This window comes from Spea bombifrons, chromosome 1 (assembly GCF_027358695.1).
Source record: "Spea bombifrons isolate aSpeBom1 chromosome 1, aSpeBom1.2.pri, whole genome shotgun sequence".
Lineage (NCBI taxonomy): Eukaryota > Metazoa > Chordata > Amphibia > Anura > Pelobatidae > Spea > Spea bombifrons.
Genome location: NC_071087.1, coordinates 48,495,928 through 48,511,914, shown reverse-complemented (window position 1 = coordinate 48,511,914; position 15,987 = coordinate 48,495,928). Strand labels below are relative to the sequence as shown.

General features: G+C 40.0%; 1 protein-coding gene across 4 annotated transcripts in view; it reads right to left on the bottom strand.

Annotated features, from left to right (window-relative positions):
- Positions 1-15,987, bottom strand: part of PPP3CA (protein phosphatase 3 catalytic subunit alpha) — a 100,093-nt gene that overhangs the window by 37,829 nt on the left and 46,277 nt on the right. The gene's annotated exons all lie outside the window — the stretch shown is intronic.

Here is a 15,987-nt window from a genome sequence, read left to right as displayed (position 1 = left end):
GTTTTGGGCACCTGAAATATTCTGCAAGAGCGACACAGTAATTGAAATCATGTCATGTTAGGCTGCATATCGTAACAGAAACGTAACGTAGCAGCAACAAGTGGGGTATCTGATGGGTCTTTCTGAATATGTTAATTTTATTAGTATTCAGATTTGCAAAAAAAAAAAAAAACAGAATAGAATAGAAAAAAATATATATATAAAAGAACATTTTGTAAGACTACAAACCTTTATATAACCCTAAAATCTAAAGCCTTATGTTATTAATACTCTCCACTATTATAAGAGACAGCATGAGCGGGCAAGAGGTGGAGGTAGTTCATGTCATGCACTAAAAAGCAAACAACATTATTGTGCCAAGCCATACTGCAGTGCAGAATTCATCTAGGAAAAAGTCACCTGAGGTCCAGAAAGCTTATGTGACTTTACATATTTTTCTACGTTGACTCATTAAAAGGTATCCACTTCAATGAAAGGCTCCATCTTCCCAAAAGCCAACACAGCTATATCCATTTTCCTTGTAGAGTTACTGCAAAGCAGGAGCATAATGTTTTTTTCCCCAAATTACTTATTTTGGCGGCCGTCACCCTGAATAATCCCTGAGCCTGGATGTATCTGGCCAGAAATTGCTGGAGCTAGACAGAGAATACGAAGAGACGTATTAAATGATGGCGTTTGGAAACATTCAGAATAAACTCTCCTTTTATCTTCCGCTGTGCACAGTCAAGAGCACAAGATTATTGTGGTTTATCAAAAGAGCTTCAATACCTACCCTTGCTGACAATCAAAGCAGCTGATGAAGCAATGAGATAAGCAGCTTGTGTACTTTGTAGGCATTGAAGCTCTGTTAGCCTACTGTTAAAACGGGAGGTTCATTTCCAGAATAAAACCGGGAATTTTACGGATGATATCCGTCATTGGTAGTTTTCTCCAAATTACCCCATTTATTCAATTTCTACCTTTCATGACCAAATTTAAAGCCACAAACATAGGATTAAAAGCCAGAATGATTTACAACCAAATGCAATAATAATAAGGGAATGGACACATCTTGCCAAGCAATTGACAAAACTCCATTGCTAAAACATAGTTGTAGCAAAATGCTCCTAACTCCAGACTCAGACACTAGAACCTCAAGTTGACACTAGAACCTCATGTACATATAGGGAAAGCGGAAACTTCCCTATAGAAATATTCAGTTTGTAAAAAGGGACTCATGCAAAGAGTTCCTTACATTTAATCCTCAACAGGTCACATTATAAGGATCATTTTACATGAGGACGGGAACTGTGAGGCTAGGATGCAGACTGATTACATTAGTTAAATGTAAGGATGTAAAAAAAAAAATAGGTATTGTGACATATGGCAGTAATAAGTGCAATTCTCTGAAAGAAAATGGGTATTGGGAAATGCCCCTCCTTAACATGCAAACCTAATTTCTCAATAGGAGACAACAAAAAAAAACTGTATCCACACATCTGAAAATACCAATGAAGATCTGAGGACCATCACAAAATCTGAGTGGGTGATCCAGTATTTACAACAGATAAATAATCAGTTATTACCTTAAACTGACATTACGGTTTTATTTAATTGTGCTGTACCTTGGGAGGGTAATTATCCAACGCATGGGGATCTATTCATGAAAGGAGAAGATGTGGTTTCAGCTCCTCGACTTCCCAAAACATTATGAAAGACCAGACTGAGCGAGCAATTGCTGCATGAAGAGCTTGGTGGGCCCTTTATAATGTATAGTTAAATCAATGTGATGTTTTTAACGCTCAGACACTGAATTGTGCATTTTACAGGGCCAGTTTAGCCCTTCTAGCTGGAGAAATTTGCCTGGGGATGGCTTTTTATAATGAAAAGCGAAGCAATCACAACTCTACCAAGGATACAACAGGAACTTACTTAACCTAAAATCTGAGAATCTCTAACATCCAGACAGAACATGACCAAAATATAACATCTAAGTAGGTACAGAATATCCATGCAGTCATCTAAAGGCCTGGCTGGCTAAGCACACAACACTTAATACAAAGTATTGAATATTTAGATTTTAATATTTATTGACTATCACTTACGAAAAGCTATCAAATATTCACTAATGGTATTACAACAAAGAAAGTGGCATTTGATGATTAGCGAAGAAATATCTATGAGGTAAATTGTTTCTAATGGAAAATACAGATCGCATTCCAGACATAAAATGCCTTTTCCATTAAGGAGCTTCGTCGTTAGCAGCAGCTAATGCAATTTAAAATGGTTAGAAAACAAGTATGTTGTTCTCAATTCATTTGTATAGTTTGCAAGCTCATCATAAAAAAAGCCTTTCAAAGAATGGTTAGGAACTTTCTGGAGGCAAGCTATAGACTAAGTGGACTTTTAGAGAATAAACAGAAAGAATTCAGCCCAGACCTAGCAAATACCATTTGGAGATTCCGTCACACTATATGTCCAAAGATTTTGGATTAAAATGCAGTGCAGTCCCACTGATTCAGCTCTTGGTAAGCAATATAGCCATGAAAAATTAGACAGGACCCACCAAACGTGGGGTCCTTTGATGTAGCGGTGGACTAAGCAATATATGCCCATGTAATGTGCCGGAATACCTATGCCTTAGTGTTTCTTGAATGGTATTAGCCGAGTATGCGTTGAATTCTGTCTATTTATTGGTCGTTACTATTTTAACGGCAACCCAGGAATCTGAATGTGTATGCCTTTTATGTTCTGCGCTCACCTTTTTGTTTAGTTAAAAACACAATAACCTTGAATTCAAATGGTGCCAATATTTCTGACCTTGACACAAAAATTGCATCATTTGCCAAGCATAGGGAGTCGATTTTGTATACAAAATTATTCAAGTTAATGAACATTTTTAGGATCCTCCTTTCTCTTCTACTGTAATAACGGGTTTTGCAGACACCTCTTTCCCCCCAGCTGTAAAATATATGGCTACATATACTCCCTTAAACAGGAAACGTAAAGTAGCCAGGGTTGTGCTCAGCCACCCAACTTCCTGCCCAGACTGATAAATCATGTTAGATGTTTGCTTTTATTACACAATATGGACTAAACTAGTTTCCCCCCATGTTATGTGGCAACATACAGGGAATCGTAATATACAGAATGAGCCATTGAATAGATTTTCCTGCAGAGGACAGGAAAGTCACTGATAAACTGCATTATGAGTATTCAGAATGGGGGGGGGGCATTAGAAAGTTTTATCATGGCTGTATCTAACAGTTGCTCCGTAACTATTAAGAAACAAAGATTCAGATGCGCTATGTCACATTGTCATAGTTAGCCAAGGCAATGATGGCTGATACATCGGCTATGCATCATGATAAGCATTTTCAAGCATTATTGCTGCTTTCTTCTAACACTAAAGGTAAACCACTGGAGACAGTTTTATAAGAGACTAAAACTCTTACACGCTTAGTTTATGATTCTGAATGTTGTAGTAACATAGAATTTGATAACAGATAAGAACCATTCAATCTATCTAAATCCACTCATAATTGTGGCTTTATTGGATTATTTTTACTATAACAGTTGTACTCCGCTATAGCTTATGTGATTCAAACCACTTAAGTCTGATGTTCAAAAAGGGATATCCTAACTACGTATCTTTTCATCCACAGTGACAAGTGAGCTCAACTCAAGTTTTTAAGTTAAACTCTTATGGGAGTCAATAGGATTTATTCACTAAAGAAGGAATTCATGGGAGAGTTGCAGGTTGTATTCACATACATCACTGTGTACTGTAAAGGCCCAATCCCTGTGAGTTTAAACTATGCATTATGCATGACTGGATCAGCACTTCTTGGAGAGGAAAGTTGCAAAGGATGGATAATAAATTCAGGGTGACGACGGTCACTGCAATTCCCTCTTTAATAAATAAACCCCAATTTGAAGTGAAAAGCACTATTGTTTGAGGTTTACTTACCTCCAGCAATAAAAAATAAATCTGCATTCGGGGGGGGGGGGGGAATTCCGATCTCAGTGTCCAGCTTGATTTTGTTTCTTTTATATTTTAAGTTCAAGAGGCTATCATAATGTTCATGAACTCCTTCAACGTGCAGGTTCGACTAATGTTAGTCTCTGGAAATTACACAGAGCTGCACTGCAGATGGCGTTTTCTGTATACACGCCATGAAACACTTCATCCATTTAGAACGCAGATCAAAGACATTTCTGCGGAAAAGCCACTCTTTAATTTACCAGACGGTGATTAAACGCACCGTGGCTGTTAAAACTTTGAAATGGCGTAGATTGCGCCACGCTGCAAAGAACATCAGGGCTTTGCCAAGCAAATTGGCGTGCAACACAGCACATTGACACGCTTCAATATCAGTATACAACTATCCTTTAAATATATTTCAGATGACTCATGTCTTCTGCGTGTTGGTAACAAAAACACTGCCTTCCAAGATAACAGTTTATGAGACTAGACAAACTAGCACGTTAGAGTTCTTTTGACCCATCACTCACTTTTAGTTTGGCATTGGCACACCCTGACAACAGAAAGAGAACGTGACAGTATATGCACTGTACATTATGATATGCACACTACATTTTACACATAGGACATGGTTTTTTTTGTTCTTGTGTATAATGTGCTCCTAATCTCTAGGTGTCCAAAAAGCAACAAAAATCCCAACATTGCTGGCAAACTAAGCAGGGTATGGGGGCATGGCCCAAGGCCCTATGCTCTATAAGCAATACCTCAATTGATTCTACAGCTCAATAGGCCGGTACATGGGCCCATTCAGATTTCCCCAAGCAGTCAATGTTAACCATTGCCTGCAAATATGAACACATTGCTAGTAGAACACATGACATCCGAGTCCCAAAGACAGACTAAAGTGGCACACAGTAGCAACATGAATATGAAAAGACGTGCCTAACAGACCTTTGCAAACCCTTTGTTTAATCTGGAAAATCAAATTGTGCCATACACAAGGTTTTCTCAGCAAGAGATAAGTTGGTCACAACAACAACAACCTACGATGATGTCATACTGCTGCAGGATAGGCCAACAGGAACTACCAGGCCCAAGAATTCTACAGTATGTCTGTACCTGTTAAGGGATACTGCGTCCCTTCTAAGACATGTATATGGTAAAACAGAGGTACAATCTGGTATGTACTACAATCTAGTTGTTTGCATTTTGAATTATTTTCAGAAGCAGAAAATTAAAAAAAAACATGTATGTTTTATTAATCATATCATATTCGCCATGGCTTTTCCAATATGCATCAATGGCATTTTGGGTATCATGATGGTTTGAGTACATCAGCAGCACATGGACTATCAGTTGGCTAATTCTGGCTTCAAAAGGTCAGCCCACAGAATTTAAAGGGCAAATACTGCTAGATTATACATGGATTTCTATAATTTAGCATACTAAAAAGATTAATGAGATTGCCGGTTGCTACATTTTAGAAAGGTGAAAAAAAAAGAACTTTTTTTTTTTAAAGCTGACTTCTGGTGGGACTCTAGGTGGTTTAAAACGAGAGCTATAGTTTACCAAGAAGATAAGGTACAGAGCAGACGGTGGCCTGCGTCTGCTATAGAATTAATCAAAAGCAACATCCAGAAACGACAATCTGTGTATACTGTATATATATGATTTCCAATGTTGAATTAAGTTACACAATTGTTAACTCAGCTGAGGAGGTGGAACAGCAACTTGAATATATTTTTTTTTTCTAACGGTAAAAAAAAAAAAAAAAAAAAAAAAAAAAAAAAAGGCTTGGGCCTTTCCTCTAATAATAAGTGGACTGTCCCTAATGACCACCACTAATAAATCCCATTCATCACAATGAATTCCTTTACTAGCCTTTTATGCCATACTAAGAAAATCATAAAACCCCTTTTTTTTACATTTCAAGTTAAAAAAAAAAAAAAAAAAAAAAAGAATACAAAAATATACTTTCTAGCGCAACATGCAACTGCAACAAATCAAAACTATTTAAGCTTCCAGGCATTTTTAAAAATAATCTAATTTAGAGATGAATGCATTCACAGCTAATAGTAAGGTCATTTAAGGTAGAGCAGTTAATTGTACAATATCCAGGCCACTGGCTGCCAGCACAATTCCAAAACATATCCATGCAAATGAACAGCAGCTAAGTGCTTTCATGGAGCTTCTGTGGTCAAAGAAGCTTTAGAGCACAAAAGAAAGGAAGCAGGATCACATCATCTTTTCAAACCAAGCCAGCTACTGTTATAAACACAAAGGAAATGATGAGTAGGTATTTGGTTTGGTTCAAAGATGTTCTAAAGTTTTACACCTAATTCTGTCATCTGCAAATCAATAAACGCAATCTGTTCCGTAGCACTATTCTGTCCCGCTCTATAAACTAATCCTTATAATCCCATATTCCCAAAGCATTTGAAAGTCAATTGGGGGAAAACATATCCTAGTTATGTTTGACATCCTAAGTACTATGCCTATGGCTTCCAATTGCTCAACTATAATTCCCATTTCTTTAGCCTGCTACTGATGTAAACTGTTAATGAGAGTTTAAAGCCAAGAAGGTGGAGACCAACAGGATCACCCCAGTCCATTAACAAACCATCAATTTTGGCAGGTTAGTGTGAGAGCCTGGATATGCTAGCATGTGAAATAATTTGATATGTTAGTATGTGTTAGTTATGTAGGTATGTTTGGGTAGGTGTCTGTCTATGTGTGCAAGCGTGTTAGTGTTAAGTGTCTATGTGTGCTAGTGCGAGTATCTGGATGTGTGTGTTAGTGTGACCCCTTCCAAGGTCAGGCTCTGGATCCTCCCCTGGGTCAGCAAAGAAGCAGTGCGCACCGCGACGTAGCAATGGGACAGAGGCCTCGAGCTCCCACCACAGCAAGCTAAGGGATGGGGGGGGGATGCCAGGTCCTAAACTCTTACTGTCATATATGGCTTAATTCTTGACTCTGTCAGTTGCCTTTTACACTATTTAACGCTATTAGTGTTTGTTCCCACTGAGTAACAGAAACGCAGATCTGAACGTGCAGGTATCATATGAACTGTAGCTCAAGCATAACAAGCTCCTTATCTTGAGGAAGAATGTTGAGGTATGATGAAAGCCTTTCTCCAACCTCATACCACGTTGTTTTCTGGGTGGAGTTTTTTGGTTTCAGTTCCTCACTTATAATAATTAGTAGCCAAGTATTAAGGAATTAAGGGCAAATAGATGTTGCACATTGTATATTTGTTTTATACAGACAGAATTTTGCAGTGAGCTAAGGAGACCTTGTATCATGGAAAGTCAGACATCCAGCTTTTAATTAATCGAGGAGGTAATATATACATTATTATTTTTTGTTTTATATAGCGCCAAATTCCATAGTGCTGTAAAATGGGTAGACAGGACATAACATGTAGTATGTAACATAACAATGTGACTTACATGAACAAGAGGTGAGGATGGCCCTGCTCAAACAAGCTTACAATCTAAAATAACTTGGTCCAGAGACGTATCTTGGGCCAACTGGGTAATTGCCCCCTTAGTTACTAAATCAACCAATTAACCAAATCGAATTGATAATTGGGTTCAATTTCACAGGACACACCCAGGCATGATTACTGCCAGTCCTATTGTATCTGAACAACAATTACACAATACACATATCTTCACTTAACAAATCCCCAATTCCTTACAATACACACCCTGGGCGGCAAAAGAAAGCAGCTTCCCCATCATGCACCGGACATTTGTACACATCATACTTTGCACAATACCAGTCCACAGGGTTAACAATTGTACTTGCTAGTGACCTCTGAAGAAGCTTCTACAGCAAAACAGCAACACATGTCCTTATTTGTGTGGCATTTTTTTTATTTTATTATATATATATTTTTTTAAGTATTTTCATTGATATTACCTTGTTTTCTCCTTGATTGATTTGAATGCTCACCCCAACTTATTAGAACAACTGTAGGCCTCGGTTAAGGTCACAGCTCCGCAATAGATACTGTGCAAAAATGGCATCCATGGGAGAGTTTAAAGACAAAAAAAAACACTGCTAACCTTAAATGGAACATGAATTCTGCTCTCTACTAGAAAATCCTGAAAGACAAAGTCAGATGGAAGCACACATGCAAGTCCACATCTAAATGGCTCAAAAGAAACAAAATGAAGGTTTTGGAGTGACTTGGATCCAAATGCTTTGGCATTCCCTTAAAAAGGCAGATAATGGTCGCAAAAACCCCAATGTGGCTGCATTAAAACCACTCTGCCAAGAGTGCGCCAAAAATGTCCCCGCAGCAATGTCACATACTCATTGCCAAATTAAAATTACTTTTTTACATGGGTGATTCACTCTTTACCGTCAAATGAAATGATAATTTAAAACCTGCATTTTGTGTTTACTCAAGTTGTCTAATATTAAATGTGACAAATAAGCAACATTAAAAAAAATCGTTAAGGGTCAAACACTTTTTCACAGTGACATTTCTCCACAACTCGCATGCATTGTGCCGGCATACGGCAACATATAGTGGTACTTAGCGTGGCAGATGGTGTCCACTGAGATAAGATTTAGTAGGCAGCTGGGGCGCTCACTTGTCTCCCCAACTGGCCCAAGGGTAGTGTGCCGATGAGGCTTATCACCCAATAGTGGTGCCCAGTCGTGCAGCAGAGGGGCTGCCACCCCCTGGAACTGCCATCTTGGCAAGAATATGCCTGGTATTCTAGTTATATAGGCAGATCATTTAAAGTTCTTCCTTCAAAGATTTTATTAGATGTCCAATCCATGTATTTCATACTTCAGTCAGTGGATTGTATAAGTATCAATTTGTGAGGAATTAGCTGCAGTTTTATCACACTGACCTCACCTTAGATTGTAAAGGGCTTCAAGAATATACTTTGACACAAAGTATATGGACAACTGACCATCACAACTTTATGGCCTTGTTGGACATGTCATTCCAAAACCATGGACATTAATATGGCTATAACAACCTCCAAATCCTGGAAAACCACCCAGATCACTATCCCTCCTCCGCCAAACTTTACAGTAGATTTGTTACAGCAGAGAATCTTTCTACTGCTCTAACGGCAGTGTGATTTAGACACCAGCCAACGCTTGGCATTAGGCATAATGATCTTCAGCTTGTGTGCAGCTGCTCAGCCACGGAAACTCATTTTATGAATCTCCCGATGCATACTGTGCTTGTGATGATGTTGCTTCCAGAGGCCGTTTGGAACTATCCACAGGACAGGTAACTTTTACGCGTTATGTGGTTCAGCACTCTGCAGTCTCACTGTGCGTGGTCTACCATTGTCTACCCGTGTCAAGCATATTTAAATTAGAATTCTATCCACTATGCAGTGGGCCCTTAAAAAAAGACATTCAGTGAGGTGAAGCCACAACTCTCCAACTCTGTGGCATGGGGGGGGGTAGCAAACTTGCTAAAATATAAATGACATTTATACATCCTAAGGCAAATTACCACATTTACAGGCAAACACAACTGCATGTTTATTTGCCAAGACTTAGGGTAAACTGGAGCAATCTTGCCATAAAGCGCTGATAGATCTAGCCTCTTACATTTCAAATCTCATGTAAACTAGGTCACTGTATGAATTACTGTAACATCTTCCAAACACGCCTAAAGTCATAAAGTACAATCAGCAAAGACAGGAAATGTAACATTTTTTGGAAGGTTGTAGGTATTTAAAGAGGCAGTCACATCCATTTTTGCTTCCCTGATCAGTAAACAGGGTTGTACAGAAACCGGGTAGAACCTTTTGCATCCAAAGTGAATGCTTCTAACAGACGCGTACCTTACAGGACAGAGATGACCCAATAACCATTAGATTCCCGCAAAGTACCACAACATATTATAATAAATGTTTTAAATATGTTTTAAAGTTTCACATCTAATTCTATGAGCCACGTATCTGTTAGCTGTGTGCATATATATATATATATCCTTGCAGTGTGTGTGTGTATATATATATACATATATACATACACACACACACACATATATATATACACTAGGGCTGCAACAACTAATCGATAAAATCGATAATAATCGATAATGAAATTCGTTGGCAACGAATTTCATTATCGATTAGTTGAATCGATTATTATCGATTATAAAATGAGGGTTTTTTCAGAGCAAACGCTCTGAAAAATCCCCCTCATTATATAATCCGTTTAGTCTGACTCACCGTCTCACAGCAGCAGCTCCTACTTACTCCCCCTCCCTGTAATCACTGTGACAACTGGCCCCGCCCCTTCCTTCTCCAGGCCAGAACCACATGGCTGTGACACTCATCTAACTGTGAGTATATATATATATATATATATATATATGTATATATATATGTAATATATATATATATATTTGGGCTACTGAAAGTTAGGGGAGGTGGGGGTTAATTTAGGGGCAGTTATGGTTAGTGGGGTGTTTAGGGTTAATTTAGGGGCAGTTATGGTTAATTGGGTGTTTAGGGTTAATTTAGGGACAGTTATGTTAATAGGGTGTTTAGGGTTAATTTAGGAGCAGCTGTGGTTAATGGGGTGTTTGGGGTTAATTTGAGGCAGTTGTGGTTAATGGTGTGTTTAGGGTTAATTTAGGGGATGCTGTGGTTGATGGGGTCTTTAGGGTTAATTTAGGGGATGCTGTGGTTAAGGGGGTGTTAAGGGTTAATTTAGGGGCAGTTATGGTTAATGGGGAGTTTAGGGTTAATTTAGGGGAATCTAAATCCTGGGGGCAGTGAAGTGACATATCTGGGGGTATAAGGCATATACAGTATATAAGGCATATGTGGGGAGGGCAGTGTGGCATGTCTGGGGAGGACGGAGTGGTGTATAAGGCATATCTGGGGGTAGAGAAGTGGCATGTCTGGGAGGCAGGGTGGCATGTCTGGGGAGGATGGAGTGGGGTATCAGGGGATATAAGGCGTATCAGGCACAGTGGCAGATGTGGGAGGCAGCGTGGAGTGGCAGATGTGGGAGGCAGCGTGGAGTGGCAGATGTGGGAGGCAGCGTGGCATATGTGGGAGGCATTGTGGAGTGGCAGATGTGGGAGGCAGCATGGCGTGGCATATGTGGGGAGGGCAGGGTGGCATGTCTGGGGAGGATGGAGTGGTGTTTCAGGGGGTATAAGGCATATCAGGCACAGTGGCATGTGGGGGGTAGAGTGGAGTGGCAGATGTGGGAGGCAGTGTGGAGCGGCATATGTGGGAGGCAGCGTGGAGTGGCATATGTGGGAGGCAGCGTGGAGTGGCAGATGTGGGAGGCAGCGTGGAGTGGCAGATGTGGGAGGCAGCGTGGAGTGGCATATGTGGGAGGCAGCGTGGAGTGGCATATGTGGGAGGCAGCGTGGAGTGGCAGATGTGGGAGGCAGCGTGGAGTGGCAGATGTGGGAGGCAGTGTGGAGCGGCATATGTGGGAGGCAGCGTGGAGTGGCATATGTGGGAGGCAGCGTGGAGTGGCAGATGTGGGAGGCAGCGTGGAGTGGCAGATGTGGGAGGCAGCGTGGAGTGGCAGATGTGGGAGGCAGCGTGGAGTGCTGTGGTAGGCAGCGTGGCATATGTGGGGGGGCAGCATGGCATGTCTGGGAGGCAGCGTAGCAAGCCTGGGCTCAAATGTGCATATATTGGGGGGCTGGTTGGGAAATAAAGACAAGAAATGTATTATCAAAGTTTTTTTATTCTGCTGTTTGTATTTAACATCATTTGTTTAGTAAATTATTTTAAATAAATGAAAAATTTACATTCATTTTTTGTATCCGATTAATCGATTAATCGAAAAAATAATCGGCCAACTAATCGATTATTAAAATAATCGTTAGTTGCAGCCCTAATATACACACACACACATATACATTTATATACACACACACTGCAAGGCTTTTTAAGCTCTGTACTTATGCAGATGATGCCTGGACAGCTTAATGCAATGTAGTCTCCAAGGGCCACTTTAACCATCTCTGCAATATACGGCCATTTTCAGTTTCTGAATTCGAAGGATACATATTTGCATGAAATTTTGTTTTTGACAACAGTATTACTGTAATCAAGTTATCTTTTTGCCCACTCTGTTACCAAATGCCTAAAGCAATGGCTACTCAAGCCACCCGGAGTTTGCATTTTTTTATTTTTCCCCCACCACCGGAAATTTACAGAGAAACTCGGGATGGGCAGCAATGGCCGTCAGAATTTAAAAATGCCACCAAAGCTTTCAGGGTGAAACTACAACCGGAGCGAAAATGTCTAGTTACAGGTAAGCTTATGCTGCCATAACCCAGAGGGAATATTACGTGTACTTTGTTACAGCACATTACTACATACTAAATACATAAGGGAAAGACCAATCCCATTCATGCACATGCGTGGGTCCATTAATTAATATCACTCACACTACTACCTTGCATCTAAGCTCTTGATGCACAAGTATAACTGTGCTAAATTCCCAGTAATAACCAAAGGGGACATAGGTAATTCAGAGCGACTGCATCTGTATTATACATTAAAAGTGCCATCTAGTTCATATTTTCAATTATTGTTGGGTACGATGCATCTAGTTCTCGGTAGTCTGGTCCCAGTAGAACAACACTAATATATTTCATTATATCTTCCCCCTTTTTCTATACTCGTGTGAACGTGTTGAGGTGCCCTGGATGTGGCTGGGCCTGGTTGGGGACCTGCTGAGCAGGAAGTGGATCTCACCAACCTGACTTCCCTAATGGGAAGAAGCAGGAAACGCCATCTTCCTGATTCAGGAGGAGAGAGTTACCCACTGCAGGAAGCTAGGTTAAAAAAAATAAAAAAAAGTCCATTACCGTTACTACATAAAACTAACTTTAAAGGATTTGCGCAGCTCTAGAACAAAAGCAACATGTCACCTGATCAATACATCCCAGTGCATTAGGTAACTATTTCCATAAGACAGCCCGGATAGTGAATAAATGGTCTGACCCCCGATATATATATTATGAGTATTAAAAGTTGTTCTAAAATCAAAAGCAAAGTATACCCACCATTCAACATTTCTTGGGCATCAACTGACATTACAGGGAAATAAGTATCTTCACATTACTGAGAGGTAGATAAATGCAACAGCCTCCAACCAGAAGAGGTTGAGGCCAATAGAATGAGGGAATTTAACTATGCATGGGATAAAGCCATCCCGAGTCTAAGACAAGACCAAGGACTGCTTACAGTCTTTACAAGAGGGAGGTAGTTCTGCCACTTTACAGATCTCTGGTCAGGCCTCATCGAGAGTATTGTGTACTAGAGCCCTTAATCCCGCTCTCCCTGAAATTCTGACCATTACCACCCGCAATGCGTGTTTCACTCCACTCCCGTCCCCGCAACATATGTGTCCAATCCTGCCTGGTCCTGCAACATGTGTGTCCAATCCCACCCGCTCCTGCAACATGTGTATCCAATCCCGCCCGCTCCCGCAAACATCATTCACAAACATAGATTCCCTCATTCACAGATACTCATTTATTCCCTCATCATGCATACTCGTTCATGCTAACTCCTCCACCCCCTTACCTGAACTGCAGATTTCCTGCACACTCCTGCAACATTCCCCTTCGCGTTGCTCGCACACAGCGTCTCTTCTCTTGTTCCGCCCAGGGGAAGCAGGAACGGAGCAGAGTCATGTGACGTGACGTAAACTCACGTCACTCTGTTGGCTTCCTGGGCGGAACAAGAGAAAAGACGCTGTGTGCGAGCAACGCAAATGCAGCCTTGCTGGAGTGTGCGGGATTACTGGGACCCGCAGGTACATTGTCTGACCGCCCGCTCTCGCCTACAACATCTCTATCGTGTACAGTTCTGGAGACCCCATCTCCACAAGTATATTGACATATTGGAGGGAGTACAGAATATGGTTACTAAAAAAAAAAAATCAACAGTTTGAATAATAAAATGTATCAAGAAAGAAGGATCTTAATATTACGGGATCTTAATATGTATTGGGAAAAGAAGAGAGAGGGGGGATGTGATAGAAACATTTAAATACATTGTGAGGTTTAACAAAGCACAAGAGGAAAGTTTACTTAAAAGGATCAGCAAATGATAGAACAAGTGGTCTACTTTACCTAAAGGGTAGTAGTTAAATGGAACAGTTTCCTAGCAGCAGTGGTGGAGACTAATACAATGGGATAGACATAAAGCTATCCTCACTATGGGACCAGGCCACGGACTAATAGAGGTTTCAATCCCTTACATCAGGAAAAATGGGCAGCATCGTCGCTGCAGGTTCATTAGCATGATCCAGGTAATATCTTCTGAAACACTGACCATTTTAGATCCATGTACTTCGTCAGGCATTAGATTAACGTGTCCTAATGGACAGTTTAAAGATTACTCCATTATTCGGAGACACTTTACACCTAACCCTACTAGTATTTACTTGCTAGGCTATGTTGTCGTGTGAATACAAGGTAACTTTCATTTTATTTGATGCAGACAGAATAAAAACAAAGACCGACTTTAATGTATTTAACCCTGAGTGCTAGGCATTTTGCTCAATTTTCAGCGTGAAGGGGGCAAAGCCTCAGGATAACACAGTCTAGAGCCGACTCATACTCTACAATGATGACAGTACTCAAGACTCCTAACTGTGCTTTTGAGTATATAAAAAAAAAAAAAAAAAAGAGAAGTTGTGGTGAGGCACACCCAAATTCATATAATAAAAAAGCAAATCGCGGTGCAACACCCCAGAAATTTCCCAAAAAAGCCCATAAAAGTAAATACAGCTCTCTTGTCACTGGTAGTGCTTTTTTTTTTTTTTTTTCTTATATTTTGTTCTGTACAGTATTGCTTTATTTTTGTAATAAATAGCATATGTTTGCATATTTTAGTGTGGGCACCTCCTTTTTACTTTTAATATTTAAAGAGTCTCAGGGTCAGCTCGTTTACAAAGTCCTCAGGTATGCTAACAGCTCACTAAAACGTATAAGCAAATAATGCGGTTGTTCACGATCCATATTTATTACAAGAGAGCGTATTATTCTGTGTGCATCCTGCGTCCAACAATAGACTGAACAGGAAATGTGGCATGCAGTCAGATAAGTCTTCTTCTACATAATGAGCAAATATTCAAAGCTGGTAAAATTGTGCAGAGTGACTATACACACGTATAATAAGCTTATATGAGGATTACAATTCAGGACTCTGCGAAAACTCTACACTATGAAATTGGTTTAGGTTTAAGTTAGCTATGTGCCAAAACATGGCCAAGTATAAATTAAAACACAAAGCTGCCTAAAGTACCATTATACAAGATAAAGTTATATTTGTAGACATGATTTTATTATATGAATATGCAAAACATGTGCAGGGGCAGCTACATCTCAGGGAAGCAAGCCACTTCATCAATTCTATTATTACTGGTAGAGGGCCTGCATTTCCCATAGGTGGCAATACAACTTCTACAGCGCCATACATCACAAAAAGTCCAATCTTTCATCAATTACATTAAGGATATGGTGATTATAATATATAATATATATGTATATAAATATACATAGATATTTGTACTCCCTGCGCTTTTAATCATAAAAGGTCTATTTTGCAATGAACACATTGTCACCTTCTTCATGCCATCAGGGTATGGCACTAGGGTCTGCAGGAATACTTAAAGGAGGCACACACAGGACCCTCATACAGAACGAGGGACGGGCACTTATAGCCTTTGCCGCTGAGATCACTAAAGGGACACTCCAGCCCTCATATGTACTTTAATGATAGATTATAACCTTTATATTAAATTTTTGCATGGAATGCATAAAGGGATTCATCAGAATGTCTTTCCGCACTCCTGAGCCATCCTCCTTGCAAGAGATGCATTCGGTATTGTGCATCTGCTGGGTACTGACTGCCGTTAAAGGGACACTCTAGTTATCATATGCACTTTAAATCATGTGATAGTTGAGAAGTCCCTTTATATTTCAGGGTGTCTCCTTTGCATATGAATTTGTCCCTTTCCCCAACCCCAGCTGTTTTCCA